Consider the following 19,598-nt stretch of genomic DNA (forward strand, 5'->3'; position numbering starts at 1 on the left):
TTTTGGAAACCCTACAGCCATGACAACCATTTCAGCCAATAAATATCCTCAGAACGCTTCAACCTGACAGAAGCTATATTATATTATATTATACATGTGTTTATGAATTTGGTAACCATTTTCATTTTAAGTTTTTCACCATTTTATTTTTTTTTTATAGTCACCAAGTGTGACAAAGTTACGTACAAATATTGAATATAATGTATATTCAATATTTGTATATATTATATATATATTAATATATTTATAATATATTAATATATTTAGGTATTGTATGACATGTTATGGTAATGGTCAATGTATTATATAGAACTTTATATCAAGATCTTACTGGAAAGGATTTTTTTAATGGTGTCATTATATATATATATATATATATATATTCATTCAAACAGTGAGTTGTAGAGTCTCAGCAGTTAAGACATCTGCATTACCAGAGCCACATTCATTCCCATTTCTGGTTCCAGACAGTAATCATCCAAAGTCAAGCCTAAAAATACCCTTCCCAAACATAATTCCCCTGATGTGTAGCTTTTAAGAAACAAGACAAGTTCACTCAATGTATTATTCAAAGCATTATTCAATGTTCTACTGCCAGATTGGTTTATGACAAGATACACTATACACAACCTTGAAAATAGTTACTGTTAATTGTATATAAAAAGGACACTAATCCATTTTTTTAATAAATCAATGTGCGCACACACCAAACTTCAGTACCCAGATTTATATATTTGCATATAAATATCCCAGCATTTTAACTTTTTAGAATTTTATCCAGCATCATACACATAAGGAATATTGCAAACATAATTTCATAATATCTCTGTTATGTACATCCAATAAATACTACATAAAAAAGCTACATATCAAGCATTGTGACATTCTTTGCATTGAAGAGATATAGTGATAATCCAGACTACAATATTAGAATCGTTTTAAGCTAAAGTGCATCACATAAAAAAAGAGAAATAAATCTAAAACAGTACAAAAAAAAAAAAAAAAAAAATCAGGAAATACAAATGTTGAGCATATGAAGGCAGTTTTTCAGTTTGATACCATCTCTACACTGCGCATTTGACCTTTACATACATGTAGAAAACAGAGGTCCGTTATAATGTAACACATTCAGCAAAAATCATATCCAAATTGGTGTTGCACAAAGCAAATCCTATATGGAGGTGCAACTCACATCATGACAATAATTGGCATAATTTATGCATTAAAGAGGGCTGGGAAAGAATTCCTGCCAATGATGCCATGCGTCATTTTCAAGTTTCAGAATAAAAACTAGACATACAATCAATGACGAATTGCAGAGTTATCAGGGCAGCCAAATAGATTGAATAATTGATTGGTTTTAAAGAAACTATATAAAAAAATGTGGAAAATTACATGTGAAGAAGGCACCAAAGATCACCAGAGATCCACATCATGACTGTTTGGTTCTGAGTATCTTTGTTTTTTTTGTTCACACTTTGCTTTCCTGTGTTTTGGTACTGACAATAAATAACATGGATGGATCTTTTCTCCCAAGAGTCTGGTCTTCAGGAGGGTGTGATCCATTAGCTGCCTCGCCAACAGGTTCCATCCGCATCTGCTGTTGCTGTCTTGAGATTGATGGACTGTTTGATTTACTCTTTTTGGTCTTTAAACTAGTAGATGGAGGCTCAGGGGTTTGTTCTGAGTGAGCAGCTTGATCTGTAGAGGGTGTTGAAAGAGAGTGTGGTGTGGAAGACCTGCTGAATTTCTCGAGTTTGAGGTCCGTGGGCCGCTGAAGTCTGTTGGCCACGGATCCACCGTTTACCGTGACTTCCCTGAGCTGATCATCATCTGTCTGCTCCTTAGCAAAGTTAACAAACACCTGCAGGAGGTAAACACTCTTAGTTTTAAATAACAACAAAGACTATAGAATAACACAAGACGTGTCACTCGTATTGTTTTGAATGGGAGAAAGTCCCGCCTTCTAAATAAGGGCCAATTGCTGACTGGTAAAGTCATTGCATCATAGAGTGCCCCAGGGATGAAGCGTTTTTGTAGGCCAACCTGGAAGTTAGCGGCGCACGGGTTCCCTCGGTTGAAAGCCTATGCATTTTTCCCATAGACTTTTGGAAAATCACAGCAAATAATCTCTATGTTTAACAAAGGGTTATGACACTTACACGTTTTGTCGATCAAGATAATCTTTACAAGTTAACACAACATTTATAGATTTTGAAGCCTAAATAAAGTGGTCAGATTTAAAAGGCTAACAGTAGGCTATAAACGGACTACAGCACACCATGGTCGTGGATCAACGTAGTCACCACCAAGCGTCCTCAAACTTTATTTAGAAAACAACTTTATTTAAAAACATGCTCGCTGATTATGATCTGCGCTGTGTATGAATACGTATCCACTTTTTCATGAGAAATGCTGTCCAAATGTCCCGTTTTTAATGATGACGTCGAAGGTCCCCGCCAAAGGAAGTAGCCCCTTTTAGCAATTTGTTAGCAACCGCCAATTTTAAGACACAGTAAAAGTTAAAAAAAAATCACAAGCGGGTTATAACTGGTGTGTTTTATGTTATGGATCAAAACGTGAAAGTATTTAGAGGCTTTGTTAACCACAGACCTTATTTCAGGCGATTTAGCAAAAACCCATTCAAAAAACGCATAGACTTGACGGCGTTGGAACCAGAAGTCCTAAAATGCTAACTTGCTTCCGCATTTTGCCTACAAAAATGTGTCATCCCTGAGGATGACGGAAGCACTGGTTTCTATAGAAACAGTCAGACGCGCGCCTCTGAAATGAGGCAGAAGAGACGTGCATTTAGGTCTGCGCATTAGCTTGATCCAGCATGAAAAATACATTTTTCATCAATCATTTAGAAACAAAATTTATGAGACAGTTGTTGTCAGATTTGATTGGTGATTTCAAATATGAATTTTTTAATCGAAAGCTTTGCAAACAGCTTTGGAGAATTTGATGTTTTCCCATTCAAAGAGATAGGAGCTGCACTTGCATGTCTGAGAGGCGTTTCAAAGATGGCCGCCGAGAGAAATGACTTGTCTTAAAGGGACTTTGGTAACAATCCCTGTTCTAAAACCTAGTGAGATGCCTCCTGACACAAGGCTGTACCTATAATATATTCAACTGGCCAGTTTCTAAACGTGTGGTCACATTAGCAAAATTTAACAGGAAAAAGGGTCGACAGTCAATAGTATAATGATGCATGAAGCACAGCTCACACACAGAAGTCACTTTTAAACCAAGCAGCTGTCTTTTGGTCAATGTGGCATATCTATGTGAACAACTTGAAAAAAGTGTGCGATAATCATTTATCCTCAGGCAAGTAGATAAACAATAACAGTAAACTGAACAACAGTAAATGTGATCGCACCTGCATATAGCCTTTGTGGAGAAGCCAGGCAATCCCATAATTCACTGCAACAAGCTCAGTGAAAAATGATAAATTATTATAAATATTAATATTTCATCTAATACTGAAAAGAATCAATACAAAGTAGTTCTGGTAGATTTCAAATGGACTATTTTACATGTGCTATTAGGGCTGCATGATTAATTGTATTTTAATCATGTTTTCTGCTTCTCTAAATTAGTTAAAATAATTGTCGTTATATATGCTCTGCTGATTATTTGTCCCGAAAACTTTTTTTAAATTTTATTTAGACACTTCTTTTATCTTGCATTGATGACAAGCCTCCACTATCTTTCCTGCTTGAAGTTGTCAAGAGAATAAATCTTATCCCCCAAACTGAGCTTTTCTCTTAAAAGGATTTGTTTTCTGCCCAGTGTTTTACTTAATCTTTTCAATTTGGCAACCACACATGCACTCTCTTTTGCTGCAAAAAAAGAGCTGATGATCTGACCACACTAACAAAAAAGTTTAGCGATGTTAATTGTGAAATTCTGCTCGAATGAAAATGTCATACAGCCAGTCTGTGTTCCTTCACAAGGCAGCATGTGTGATTTGCTGCTACAAAATCTGCGAGTGAAACATCTCTGTGACAAACTGTAAGAAATTCAAACATGATTCTTGACCGTATTGTTTGTGATCAACCTCTGTGCTACAATGCAAAGTAAAAATTTAACATAATTTGAAATTATTGTAATTAATATTAAAGTTCCCCTATAATGGATTTTTGAAAATTAACTTTCATGTAGTGTGTAACATAGCTCTAAGTGAATGAAAACCTCCTGCAATGTTTTAAATCTGAAAGAGCACCGTATATAAAGTTATTGTCTCACAACCGTAAGAGTCGACTCTGAGTCAGTTAAACGTGTCGTTTGTAAAACGAATCCCAAGACGTTTCGTTGTGACGTCAAGACGAAACATTAGCATATTGTCCGCCCACTTATTGTGTGCGTAGACGCCAGAGAAAACTTGAAACTCCTCAAACACTGCCAATACGTGAATTATCAGTGGTTAAAGTTTATCTTTACCTGTCATTTTACTGACGACTGCTTCTTCAACCTAAATGCATTCAACGAGGGTTTCGCAAGCCGGTTGTTATTAAAGGATGGGTCAGTACCCAGATTATTTGGACCAGCTTCTTCCTCCTCCGAATCACAACCTGTAAGTATGATTAATAATTGTTGCCGTTATGTTGTCCGTAGCATGCATTTAGTTGTGTGTGCTGTGTATGCTCCACGCAGCTTGTAGGTCTCCGGCTAACCAGCTAACAGCAATATGTGTTCGCTCGCAATAGTCTAGAAATGTGTCAAATGTCAAATACATTGGTGTACAACTGCAGTGCCTTATCAAAACGTTTCTGCTTTGGGCTAACGCATATACCATGACTGTTTGTGCGTTTACCACTGAGCTGAGGGCTAGGTTCGCCAACATAAACACAAACCAACTTATTTCCTCACTGAGTCTTTATTTTTAGAACAGAGCGGAGCACCATAATTATTATAATACAATGTAAGTGATGCAAGCACGGTATACTGTACTCCTCCTGTGTACAACTGACTGGGTCATCTGACCAATTACTGCAGATTAGCATCACGCAAAGGAGGGGTTTGGAAAAATGAATCGTTGAGCGAATCCTTTGGGAGTCGTTGAGTAAATAAGGTAAAAATAAATGCATATTTTAAGATAACGAAAGTGTTTTTTTTTAACCTTGCATGCTTGTAAACCTGTTGTTGGGCACTCCCAAAACAAAACTAGGAACCTTTCAAATGCCATAATAGGGGCACTTTAAGAATTTAACTGTTTTACGTTTTAGCTATTGAGAGAAGCTTCTTAAAGTTGTACCAGTTTTCATAAATTAAAGTGGTTAAAAACTACATAGCTGCCATCTGTTTGTTAGTGTTTAGCCATTTCAAAGATGAAAATGGTTAAAAGAAAAAATGACAATGAGTATCATTTATTTGCAGTCTGTCTGTATGAATTTGCATTTGTGGGGCAGTATGAATCTGTGGTTTTTCTCATTTGCAACCGAATTGCTTCTTATAAAATATTTAATGTGAAGACAAATTACAAAGCACTTACCAAAACTATGTATTACCAGAAGTCGTATTAATGGTAAGTAGTGTTCAGTTTACTCTTATCAATACAATTGTAATCAATACAATTTTTTTTTTTTGCATTCGACTTCCCATGTGATGAAGCTATCATAGTTGGTTAAATGAAGTCCATGTGCCACCCACAGGCCTATTAGGTGAAGTGTAGACTGTTAGTAAAGAAAATGCAATATGTAAAATGGCATTTATTACATTACCCCTTTGATTTACACCTCTTTATATAATAATGTTTCTTCCCAAAGGAGAATAATCATGATTATCTGTTTAAGCACTATCATGCAGCCCTATGTGCTATGTTTTTATGCTGCTTAGAGTATTGTTAGCTTAGCAACATGCTAGTTCCACATTCTTTTGAAATCAATTGTGAGTCAAGTATATTGAGTAGAGCTATTTGTCTGATGAATTCATGCCTATGTTTAGTGTTTAAACTGGTCACGTATGAGGTTTTTATGACATTTAGTATGCTGTCTTAGAAGGTACACAGTAGATAGCAAGGCAGCTCACCATTTTGGAGCAGAGTCTCAGCACTGTACTCTTACCTGATCCAGTGTAGTTTGTGACACTGTGTAGTCAGCTATCCCCAGCTCCTTATAATTATTTGACAGAACCTCAAAGACGCGAGCGAGCGAACAGGTTTGTGATGGCAGCTGGTAATGGAGAACATTCTGATGTCTCTCCTTCAGCTGGATCCCAGGGAAGGAGTTCTGGATGTAGGTGTCCACCGGGCATGGTTCTGTAGACGGGGTGGACAAACGAAGGATTATTGTGTAACCATCTCCAAACCTAGTAGGAAAGACAAAGAGGGCAGAAATGAAAATTGTTAGAAGACACTATTCAGTAATATTATTGATTTTACTGCACTTATACTGCACTGACATTATTGAACTGAAATGAGCTGACTGATGAAACTATTGTCTCCTGTAGAGCTGCATTTTTGCAACACAGACACTGTTATTGAACTTCACTGACTCAAGCTGAACAATGACACTAATGCCTTCTGTAGAACTGCTTACAGCTGAATTGAACTTGTTTCACAACTAGTTAACTTTCCAGTTATTGAACTGAACAAAACATATTTGATGAAGTTTGCATCACTGATTGTTATTTCCCTGTTTATTACTGTGCAGCGAAACATGCTTTGTAACAATCTGTACTGTATATAAATAAAGGTGACTTGACTTGACGTGCGGAATTGAATACTACTTATATTAGTTTTGCAGTATGCACTGCATTTTCTTGAGTACTTTTTTAACTGTACTTTCTTTTCCATTAAGATGAAATGAACTGAAAGTGACATCAGCCACAAAACTGTATTCTTTTTAACATTACTTATATCATCCACAATGTCTTGAATCACTATTTAATCTCTCTACAAATAACGGTTTGATTCTGACATGATGCCACTGAATTAAACATGCAATATATGGAGGTTGTATGACAAAATGAGGCATATTACTGCATCCTATTTTTGAAACTGCATGCAGTACATACTAAGCTGTTCATATTAACCTAATGTTTAATTCTGAACTGCTACCTGTTCTTCAGGTGCTGGACTGAGCCCAGACACTGGAACCTGCCATTCACCATGATGGCCATTCGGGTGCATAGAGCCTCACACTCTTCCATGCTGCAAAAAGAACCATCGGGGCAGGAGAAAAAAAAAAGAAAAGAAAAAAGTGAAGTTAATCTGAAGTCAGAATATCTTTCAAAGAGTTGATTTCTCTACGATGGTAAACTGAAAGTCCAAAAGTAAAGTATAAAGATGCACATGAATCACTCTCATGAATCATGTATAGAGGAATCTTTATACTTTATATTTGGATTTGAAGTTTCACGTAAAAACAAAATTAACTGTGGTCGGATGTTTTACATGTCAATCAGATGATCTCTTTTGGTCTAAGTGGGCAGTTCCTCATTTTTGTACATAAACATTTCAATGTTTCTCACGGCTTGGTTTTGTTCATAGGTTTTTGACTGGATTTTGAGATGTGGGCATTGTGCTCAAAAACAGAGGCAGATGAACGTGAGCTTGCAGGGGTGGAGTTTAAGTGGACTAAATGACTGAAAAAATTCTGCATACAACACCAGAGAGAACTTTAGTTTCACCGGATTCACTTAATTAAATGTATACATGGATGAATCATTCACAATAATTTAGAAAACAGAATGTGATTTTTTTATTTCCATCCATTGAGGCTACCTATATGAAACTGTAATAGTGTCCTCTACCTGTGAGAGGTGAGAACAACAGATCGTCCCTGTTTGATCACGCTGAGAATGCAGTTCCAGAGGAAGCGCTTGGCCTTTGGGTCCATCCCAGTCGTAGGCTCATCCTGAAAATCACAGATGAGGGTGTAAAATGCCATTTACAGCTACATCATACAACAGTATGATTGTAGCAAATATACCAAGAAGATGACAGGTGCAGCTCCAATAAGGGAAATAGCAGTGGAGAGTTTGCGCTTATTTCCTCCACTGTAACCCCCAGCCTCTCGCTCAGCATACTGACTCAGACCAAGCTTTTGAACTCCCCACTGCGCCACCTAGAGGACAGGCATGAAAAAGGACTGTAAGTGATCTACAGTGCTTATTGACTAATCACCTCAAACCAGCATCAAAGAACTAGAGGAGACGACGGTCGACTGCGGTGTTGCCTCACGTCACCAAAAAGTTGCACTTAAACACACCGCAAAGTTTACGGCCAACTAGCTTGTAAGTTCTGCATCTACCTGTGAGCAGGTGGCACACCATAGAAAATCAGCTTGGTGTGTCACTGCCTTTAAAACGGGTTTCAAACCCCTGGGTGGGAATCTTTAGGCACATCACGATCTAATTCTGATTCTGGGAGCCACGATCCGATTCCAAAACGATTCTTGCTCTGCTTTTTTTTCCTATTAATTAATTTGTTTGCCAACTTTCAATAAATTTTTTTTTTTAAATCATGTGGCGCCAATGAGCTTTAGGCGACCCAAATTTGAGTCTTGGCTCATGGACCTTTCCCGATCCTATCCCCCTCTCTCTCTCCCACTTCGTTTCCTCTCTGTTTACTGTTCTATCATAATAAAGGCAAAAATGCCAAAAAAAAAAAAAAAAAAGATAAAGATTATCATTCATTACATATGCAATTATAAGTACTTTTTAAAATAATTACAAAATTACAAAAATTAATTAAAACAATTGTGTTAAAAAATTTAATTATATAAAAAATTATATGATAACAAACCTCCACTATCTTTCCTGCTTGAAGTTGTCAAGAGAATAAATCTTATCCCCCAAACTGAGCTTTTCTCTTAAAAGGATTCGTTTTCTGCCCAGTGTTTTACTTAATCTTTTCAATTTGGCAACCACACATGCACTCTCTTGTGCTGCAAAAAAGCACTGATGCACTTCGTTTCCTCTCTGTTTACTGTTCTATCATAATAAAAGCAAAAATGCCAAAAAAAAAAAAAAGATTAAGATTTTCATTACATATGCAATTATAAGTACTTTTTAAAATAATTACAAAATTACAAAAATTAATTAAAACAATTGTGTTAAAAAATTTAATTATATAAAATAATACAGCTTCAAAACATAAAAGCAAGTAGTAAATAATAAAAAAAGGAATAAAAAAAAATTACAAGCAATAAACAAAGAGTGCTTTCAGTATTCAAGAGTATCTGAATGTTTTCCATTCAAGAGCTGTGAGTGATTTTTCTCTTTTAAATATAAGTCATGGTTTTTCCTGTCTGTTTAATGCCTTAAGACACAACTGACTGTTTACCTTAATTTTGTGTCATAAAACCATTTTGAGATGCAAGTACATTTAACCACTTACACAGAGTTGCACACAGCTGCATGCACGAGCGCTCTTCACAAAGTGCACATGAGCATTTTAAATTGAAAACAGCCTTCTGGCAGTGAGTTTCATATTTTTAATATTTAAGCCCACTGCATTCCATAAATGATGCCTTCATAGAGCATCAGTAAGGAAAATACCGGTGGGCGAGAGACACACTGCAAGCGCAACATCAAGCAAAAACGCACGTTTCTCAGAGCACATATCCTGTGCATTGAAGCACGCAAATGTCCTTGTAATGCGCTTCAACCTTTCCGAACTTTAACAAAGATTATTTTATGGAAGTTTCAAGTGGTGTGTGTGAGGAATTGGAAGCAATCAGAATATAGGTGTTTCTAAAACACGCAGCGTCATCATCGCGCATGAATCAGGATCCATTCTGAAATTGATCCAGAATAATTTTTTTCTCCCACCCCTACCTACTTCATACCAAAAGATGTGAAGCCAACCAACCTTGGATTTTAATACAAAAATATATTATGACTATATGGTCCATTTGAAACAAGCTTGGAATCACTAGTTTTCTGAGACCCCTGGCCTAGAGCCTATTAACGCTTATATCTAGTATTATGTGCCCAGACTGCACTTTTATAATAATAATAATAATAATATTTTTTTTGGAGCATCCTGTACCTTTGCAACATGAGCTTCTGGCACTCCTCTGAGGCGAGCGTAAAACTCCAGGTGCTCACGTCCTGTCAGCAGGTCACTAATGGCATCAAACTGAGGACAGTAGCCCATCAGCTGATGAACTTTCTCCATTTCTGTAAGAACACTACATAAAAAAATGCATGTGTGTTAGGGGGTTGTGGGTAGTTGCCAGGGTAAAGTAATACTAAGTAAAAGTAGGAAGTATGAATATTGGTAATGTTCATCACATGTCAAAAGTCTAACCTGTGGTTGCTAAGAAATGCTTCTCCATAAGTAACATGGGTGTCTCCTGTTAGCATGCGGAAGGTTGAGGTTTTCCCAGCCCCATTAACACCAAGAAGCCCAAAACACTGCCATGGGAAAAGAAGACACTTGCAGCAGTTTAAACTATCACAACGGAAAAACAAGGAGCTAGTATAAATGTTTCCAGGAGAGTTCTGGGATATGGCACTGTACTTACCTCTCCCCGTGGAATGCCCAAGCAAAGCCGATTCACTGCTGGCTTCCTGCCTGCCTTGTATACCTGCAGAGACACAAAGAGTCCATATTTTACCACTGAATAGATTAAACAACATTTTATACAGCTTCTTGTGTAGTATTTGGTGTGGTTCTGTACCTTACTAAGGTCTGTGAGGACGAGAATGTCTCCCACAGTTTTACCATTCTTCACACGGTCTCTCTCTTTTGCCACATCCTCATCCTCCGTGCCCAGTGGGGGCAGCACAAAGCCCGACCATCGACTGAAGGGAAAATATTTATTTATCAGGAACAACTACACAACTGTATGTATGTGTTGATTTATTCAATATCATGATATTTAAACATACAAATGTACCTAAAATTAATAAAGAATTTATACTGCAGGAGAACAGTGAAGATGAAGAACACAATTCCTTCCATCGCCATGGCAAACAGGTTCTTCCCAACAAAATCCCAGGACAAAGGGTCCAGATTCTGTTTAGTTCCTGTTGACAACAACAAAATTAACTCATATGCAAAACTTACAGTTGTTCATGCCTATTGCAGAAATATTTGTTTATCAGTGAGAGAGCTCTTTTTAGAAATACCCAGCCGCTGAAATGCATCTGCCATGGCCTGGTTTTTGGCCATGTCAATGAGACCTCGACCCAGACAGAAGTGAGGGAAGATCAGGAAGACCTTCTTCAAGATCCTGTTGACCTCATTCAAGTGCTGAGTACAACATGAAAATAAAATAAAGAAGAGATGAAATTTGTATTTTTTGCTTCCATTTTATTATCATTAGTAATTTATTCATGATTTTTAATGAATGTTGGTTTTGAATTAAAATTTTATATTACATATTTTTATTACTATTGCCTATTACTATTAGTATAATAAAAGTAAGAAATACATAAGTAGCATTAGTAGTAGTATATACAGTACTGTAATACGTTTTGAACTCATTAAATCATTAAATGGATCAAAAGTGACAGTAAAGTATTTTATAATGTTTAAAGTGTGTAATGTATAAAGTATATTTACAATGGAACTAAATCAACACTGAACTGACTTCAGCTGAACAATCACACTGTTTAGAGATGCTTAACAGTTGAAATGTTTTCACCATTGAATCATTTTCCTGTTATCACTGCAAAGCTGCTTTGAAACAATCTGTATTGTATAAAATGCTGTATACTCAATAAAAGTGACTTGACTTATCAATCAATCAAACATTCGGGACTTCAAAGTTTCACGGTTTTCACAAAAATATTAAGTATCATCATTGTTGAAAATTGTTTGATTAAATGATAAGTAAAGTCACTTTTATTGAGTATACAGCATTTTATACAATACAGATTGTTTCAAAGCAGCTTTGCAGTGATAACAGGAAAATGATTCAATGATGAAAACAGAGTTCATTTCAACTGTTAAGCATCTCTAAACAGTGTCATTGTTCAGCTGAAGTCAGTTCAGTGTTGATTCAGTTCCATTGTAAATATACTTTATACATTATACACTTTATACATTAAAATTTAAACATTTATTACTTAAAATTTAAACTTTTAAGTAATAAATGTTTCTTGAGCACCAAATCATCATATTAGAATGATTTCTGAAGGATCATGTGACTCTGAAGACTGGAGTAATGATGCTGAAAATTCAGCTTTGATCACAGGAATAAATTACATTTTAAAATGTATTAAAATAGAAATCAGTTATTTTTAATTGCAATAATATTTCACAAAATTACTGTTTTTACTGTAATTTTGATCAAATAAATGCAGCCATGGTGAGCATAAGAAACTTCTTTCAAAATCTTACAAACCCCAAATTTCTGAACAGTAGTGTATTTGTAGTACAAGTAAAGAATGGTTGATAGGAATGTTTTTTTCAAAACTAAGGAACATGTACAGTACATGGGTTAATCATAGGGTGACCAGATGTCCTGTTTTTCCCGGGACAGTTCTATTTTTAGTGTCCCGATAATTTTTTTTTGGTGTTGTCCCATATTGGTTCTTTCCTAAATTGTCTTTGCTATATGAACATAAAAGCGAGTAGTAGTCTTCTGTCATGCGAGAATAGCCTAATCAAAGGTAGCCAATCTCGTCAAAGTATATATTTTGGAGAACAAAGTTACCATCCACTCACAATTCGCAGTTAGCGAAGGTGGAATATTAGAGAGAGCAGAGGAGATCAAATCAGATGTGAAGATGTCAAAGAAGCGTGTGTGTACATTTAACAAGGATCTTCAAAAAGAGTTTATCAAGTTATTATGCCCAGTAAAAAACTCAATGCGGTATCGCGCTGAATGACACATACCAGAAGGGATCTCTTAAACAGTATGTGATCCCAAATTCAGCTCTCTTTGCGCCTGAATGGTCAAATACAGACACAGTTGTCAAAATGCCCATCATGTGGAGTTTCTCACGTAAATACAGTCGGTTATGGCTTAAGTGAACGTAAACAGCTCCGGATATGTGTCAGTATATTAGATCCTAGCATGCAGTCTTAAAGTGAAAGGAGCCTAAAATATCTGTCTGTATCATTACTGTCAATCAAACAAAAGATGTTAAATAAATGTATACATATTAAATAAAATGATGTACCTGAAAAACTTAGTTTATTTAATTTGTATCTCTATTGTTTTTGTCCTATTGTTTGTAATTTGCTTCTTTGTTCTTTTTTTTTTTTTAAAAAAAAAAGGCCCTATACGATATATATAGATATCATGAAATAAAATTTCTCATATGATGAAATACATTTTTGGTCATATTGCCATATTACACAAAGTTTCAGTGAATTTTTAGTCAAGTGAAATGATGAGCACCCTAGTGAATCAGTCAGTATCTGTGTGGTCTATGTACCTCACCTCATCGACAAATAGCTCCAGGACGAATGTGGCGACACTGCCATTGATGCCAATGAAGAGGTTGATGGAGGTAAGGACCACATAGGCAGTGCTGGGGACTGAGAAGATGAAGGAGGCTGGGTACATGAGTGGAGTGATAGACCAACTGCAGCAGAAACAAACAAACAACACTCTACTGATTTATGCTGGTTAGAGCTGGTGGAAACAGCATGGTTGACCAAGGAAGTTTAGCTGATTAAGCTGCTAAAACAGGCTGTGGGGACACCAGCACTCCCATGCTGGGGACCACCAAAACATATGATATTTCTGTGTGCAGTGTTAGTAAATATACCAATGTGCTGAAGAGTTATTTATTGAACCAGTAAATGCCTTTCTCACCCATACAGCAACAGCAGGAGCACCAGTGCAGGTAGATTCTTCTCAGATACATATGATTCCTGCTGGAAGCAGATGAAGATGAAGACCACCATAGTGGCTGGTACTGTATAGTTCAACTGAAACACAAGAACACCAAAAATATGAAATCCATTAGGATAACCATTTAAAGATATTTCACAGTCACATCAAACTCACAGCACTCACCATGTCCCATACATAATTGGTAGTCCAATACAGGATGGGCTTTACTCCACTGACAAACTGCAGATGTTTTGATTTACTGACCCGTTCCTCAATAAGGAACAGCACAAAACTGGCAGGAACAAATGACATGGCGAAAATAACACATATGGACACTAGAACGTCCACTGAAGTAGTCATCCTGCAAAGACCAGAAAGAAAAAAGCAATTTTTAGCTTTACTAGAGTTACAACGTACAATTTCACAACTATAAGAGGGTGTAATAATTTGTAAGCCGAATTATAATTCGGAATATTTTGTCGCATTTCATCCCCTAGTGGCAGTAAATAAAAAGTGTTTAAAGAATAATGTTTTAGTGGAAAAATATTGGTAAATCTGACTAATCTCATAGTTTTTACTAGATTACATCACATCCGGTTGCATACGGTCTAGCCACAAAAGTTCAAATATTGAATGACTTCCAGTGTGTCATTTGAGATAGTAAAAAGGCTGCTTTAGTTAATTCCCCATTAGACCTCTCAGCAAACAGATATTACATACAGGGCCATCTCCGTCAGCTGCTCCTTCGTGAGGTTGAGCGGGTGATTGTAGGCTGTTATTCCATATCCGCGTCTTTCTACGTTAGGCGGCAAGTTGGCACGAAGGAGACCATTGTTCATAATATTCACAAATGATGCCATGGCATGCCATCCTTTATTATTAAACCAGACCTGAGAGAGAACACATCACAGATGATTGAAGAGATCAGGAGAAGTTTGAGCTTGAGAGGTGTCTCACAGGTGACTTACTCACCTTCACATTGTTTTGGCTGGTGAGTCCTGTAAGGACATCTGGTAGTCTATGAAGGAGCTGATCTAAAGAGCCATTCTGCAAAAGAACAAAACTTATCGTAATAATGCTAGGGTGCTTTGAGTGTTTACTAGAGTGTTGCTAAGACGCTCTGAATGTTTTTAGTTCTATTACTGTATGGTTGCCAGGGTGTTTTGGGTGGTTCTTTTCTGTCCCAAGTAAAAAGAGCCCAGCCCTCTAGTCTCTATGATAACCTAGTTACAAAACATGGGTCATTCAGTGGAAGTCTGTGAGATTTTTTGCACCATTTATCAACCACAAGGGCTGTGCGATTATGCATCATCTACAATAATACTTTTTTAACGATGTGTAACAGTGTGTCACTCACTTTTCACAAAAAACATGCCTTAAGAGTGTACACTTTCACTGCAAGATGTAGCCCATTAGAATGCACTTAGAATGCCTTTAAGGATATGGGGATATGGGGGCATAAAAGCCTTTGTCTTTTACATTTATAGCATACAATGTATGTAGTTGAGCAATATTATATGTGATATTGATTTTATAGAACAGTTCAATAAACAAGAAGTTAATAATATGCAAGCTACATTTTAGACACAATATTATTTGTTTTTGCTCTACTTCGCCAACAATTTTTTTTTTACAAAGTAACAGCAGAACTGTTGTGTATCTTCGAGTTTTGTGTGTTCACAGTGGTGGTGTTTTATTTCTGAATGAATCTGTTTTGAACAAATCGTTTAAGTGAATGATTCAATGACCCATTTAAAAAGACTGTCACTTGCTTTGTTTCTGAATGAATCAGCTGTTTCAATGAACCGGTTGAATGAATGACTCAGCTCACTCATTAAGTCTTCCAGGCATCTACTGGTAGTTTTAGTTTCATATTTATAAGTATCATTTAAAAAATAAATAAATAAAATGATAATAATTTCATTTAATTTTCAATTAAAAACATCTCATACTATTATTTATACATTTGTGACAGTCATTTAAACAGTCCTGTAGGGTCTCGTTCTAACTGAATCTATTGGGGGGGGGGGGGGGGGGTCTAATGCTATTTCATGTATTCTGACTTATTTACACTGTTAAAGAGTTTGATTCTCATGCTAAACATGGCCAAAGCTTCAAAATATGAGTTGAACGTATGATGGAGTATTTCTGTGCCAAAAATACTCTTCAAAATCCTCATAAGCTTCAATCTTTTTTTTTTTTTTTTGTAACGTCATAAAGGTCGGAATTCCTCATACGGGTACTTCTTCCGGAGGAGCGTACACACACATGTCGACCAGAGAAAGAGAGCAAGAGCACGCCCATCAACATTTTCTGTGGCTGATCAAGCCCTCAGGATCAGTGTTCATGGTTTCATAAACAAGGCCCAGATCTACGCTGGATTTACAGATAGTTTGAAACTGAAAGATGGAACGTAAAAGCCCCCGGTCATAAGTCTGAACCACAGGTGGTGAGTAAAACTGCTTCATATGTCTGTTTTGTTGGCAATAGATTCATATAATGTAAACAACACGAACGTAGTGAATTCATAAATGTATTATTCATCACTCACTATACGCTATATTCATTATAGTGATTCAAAATTTATACAGGAAAATGTGATGGTTTATTGTGTGTGTTTAAATACAGTTGTTTAGCTGACCACTGATAGCTTGCATATGATCGCTACGCAAAAGCTGCACGTGCTCGTGACAGCTTGTCACTCTTTAGCTCCATTCACATGGCACGCCTTCAGGTGCTCGGCTGCTTTCGGAAAGACTCAGTACAGCGTATGTATCTTTTATAAATATGATAAAACTAAAGACTTTTTGGAGATATGAAGGATGCACTACTACTCTATAGGTAATCAAGATTAACATGAGATTGGCAGAAACTGTGTGATAACCCCCTTTTAAATGTAAAAATTGGGCAAAAATTGCCCTTATAAAAGGTAAAAATGCCCCTGAAAGTTTTATTTCAACAGAGAAAAGTTCCTTTCTGTCACTGCTGTGAACTAATCGCTGTACAGAAAATCTTTAGGAGTCAGCTGTCCATGATATGTTTAAACCAGCCAAGGTACAAGCACAAAAACACATTCAGCAAAATATTGTTTCACAAAAAAACTTAGATGTCACACCTCTGCAACGTTGTAGCGTCTTCTAATAGCCAAAACGGACTCCTCCAGGTGATGTGGTTCATCCACAGCTTGAGAGCTTTTAGCGCCCAGAGAGAAACCTCCATATCTGCAACGGTGAGCAAAGAGTAAACCAACATCAAAACAAACTGAAATTAAATTTTGATTGTTTGGATCTCTGACAGTAATTAACTTACCTAAATTCATTTACCCATTTTTTCGTCTTCAAACTGTAGGTGAGAGACAAAAATTACACATATGTGCTGTCAAAACAGCTCATTTTTGTTTATTATAGAGTATTTAAAGAAAAATTATTGAAAATCAAACCTTTTCTTCAGAATTTGGGGATACGTTTTGATGAGGTAGTCAGAAATGTTGCGACCTGTCAAATTTTGCAGGATATCACCTGTCATTTGTTTTATCTACATGGGGAAATGGTGGAGGTGTTAGTACGAAACTAAAAACACTAAATAAAGTAAACTAATGAAAAAACCCTGTCTATTCCATTTAAATCTGTGTTTTTGACTGCTAACAAGTGTTCTAATTGCTTATTTTAAAATGTGTTTTCCCTTAAGGAATGGGTCAATAATTGTAAACACCTAAATTAACAATCTTATTTCGGTACGGTACGGTAAATGCTAACATACATATTTTACATAAAACATACTATACATGAAGTTACATTACCACTTCTATTTCAAATAAATGCTGTTCTTTTGAACTTTCTATTAATCAAAGAATCCTTAAAAATGTTTTTTTAAGTTCATGGTTTTCACAAAAATATTAAGCAGCATAACACCAACAATAATAATAAGTATGGCGATCAGCATTTTAGAATGATTTCTGAAGGATCATGTGACACTGATGAGATGTGCCATCACAGATAATATTTCATAATATTACTATTTCACTGTTTGTTCATCAAAAAATGCAGCCTTGGTGAGCATAAGAGACTTTCAAAAACATTTAAAAAAATCTTAACGACCCCAAACTTTTGAACAGTAGTGTATATTACTGACCTGAGGAGGGGGGATTCCTCCTGCTCCCTCTGGGCAGTCCGGCAGCATTCTGCGGTTATTTTCAGTACTGCATTCACAATCAGGAGATGGCTTTTCCACAGTCCAGTTGCCTTTATGAAAGAGCTGCCACATGCTGTAAGGAATCTGGGGCCGGACAAACTTTGTTTCAGCTTCCTCTAAACACTCTAGGTCACTGAGAGAGCACACAATAAAGCATCATGTTAAACTATTTAAACAGTATAGACTATTTTATGTTCTTGTATTCCTAACGACAAGGGTCGTACCTGCTCGGCTCCATACATTTAGTACCAAACCCGGGTGGATCTAGCAGGGCGTCCAGGAGGTTCCGTGTGGCTGAGTCCTGTGGGGCATCATTGCTTTATGGAAAAGAAACAAGAGGTCAGAGATCTGCAGGTGACAGCTTCCTTAAAAATCTCCATCTCTGAATGCATACCTGAAGAAGGTGAACTGCTCCCCGTACATCCACGGCTGGAGCTCCAGGGATGGATATTTCCCAAAGGGTGGGACAATGAGACTGAAGAGTAGAGCGATAAGGACAAAAACTGCAGGAAGAACAATCTGCAAAACATGATGGTAATATGATCATAAATCAACATTGTTACACAAAATTCAACATATCGAAACAAAGACATCTTATTTAACTACTATACACTATAGTTAGTTTAGAATCATAAAGAATTTTTTTATGTTTTTGAAAGAAAATACAAAAATACAGTAATAACAGTAATACTGTGAAATATTATCAAAATTTAAAATAACTTTTTTCTATTATATATTAAAATCTAATTTATTCATGTGATGGAAAAGCTGAATTTTCAGCATCATTACTCCAGTCTTCAGTGTCACACGATCCTTCAGAAATCATTCTAATATGCTGATTTAAGGCTCAAAAAACATTTATTATTATTATCAATGATGAAAACATTTGTTGAATGATTTTGTGGAAACTGTAATACATATTTTTAGGATTCGTTGATGAAAAGAAAGTAAAAAAAAAAAAAAAAACCAGCATATTACAAAATAGAAAGAACAGATTTATATTTATAAAGATTACATTTAACAGTTTTATTAAATTATTTATGTTTTTGAAGATAAACTTTAAGTGAGTTTTGGATGGCAGCAAAGGTAATTGAATAGGTAACATCAGTCTGATTTGATCTGAAACTGATATGATACTGATACCCCTACAAGACACCTTAAAAACCTTCAGTGGAATTCAAGGAACAACATGTACTATAAATAAGTGCACTATCTGCACCTGCCAAATTACTTAGAAATTACTGCTGTCAAAGCAGACTGATTTTCTTTCCACTTGGAATAACCTGTACTGATGCATTATAACACCAAGAACAGGTATTAAAACAGTAAATAGGTTGACTCAGATAATGCAGCAAGACAGAAAATTAATTCAACATTAATTTAAAAAAAATAGACTTTTTTGGTAGACTTTGGAACTGACATAATCATTCAAACATGCACAATTATTACTTGATAATTTCAAAATCATTGTATTGACATGTCTATCACTGCTGTGTACCTGTGCAAAAATGCCTCTGCGACTGCGAAGAGCGTACTTCAGTCTTTTGGTGAAAAGCGCTCGAAGCTGCTGACATGTATGGAAGCAGCCTGTGAGAGGAGCACCGCCACCCTGACCATCCCCACTCAGCGGTTCTGTCTCCTGGGCCTCTGTGTGCCAGA

At 36.3% G+C, this 19,598-nt stretch overlaps 1 pseudogene; it reads right to left on the reverse strand.

The window, feature by feature from the left end:
• Nucleotides 1-638: 638 nt before the first annotated feature.
• The window catches only part of LOC137015659 (phospholipid-transporting ATPase ABCA1-like), a 28,168-nt pseudogene continuing 9,208 nt past the window's right edge, over nt 639-19,598 (reverse strand).

The sequence above is a fragment of the Chanodichthys erythropterus genome, unplaced genomic scaffold, assembly GCF_024489055.1.
Source record: "Chanodichthys erythropterus isolate Z2021 unplaced genomic scaffold, ASM2448905v1 ctg000030_np12, whole genome shotgun sequence".
Lineage (NCBI taxonomy): Eukaryota > Metazoa > Chordata > Actinopteri > Cypriniformes > Xenocyprididae > Chanodichthys > Chanodichthys erythropterus.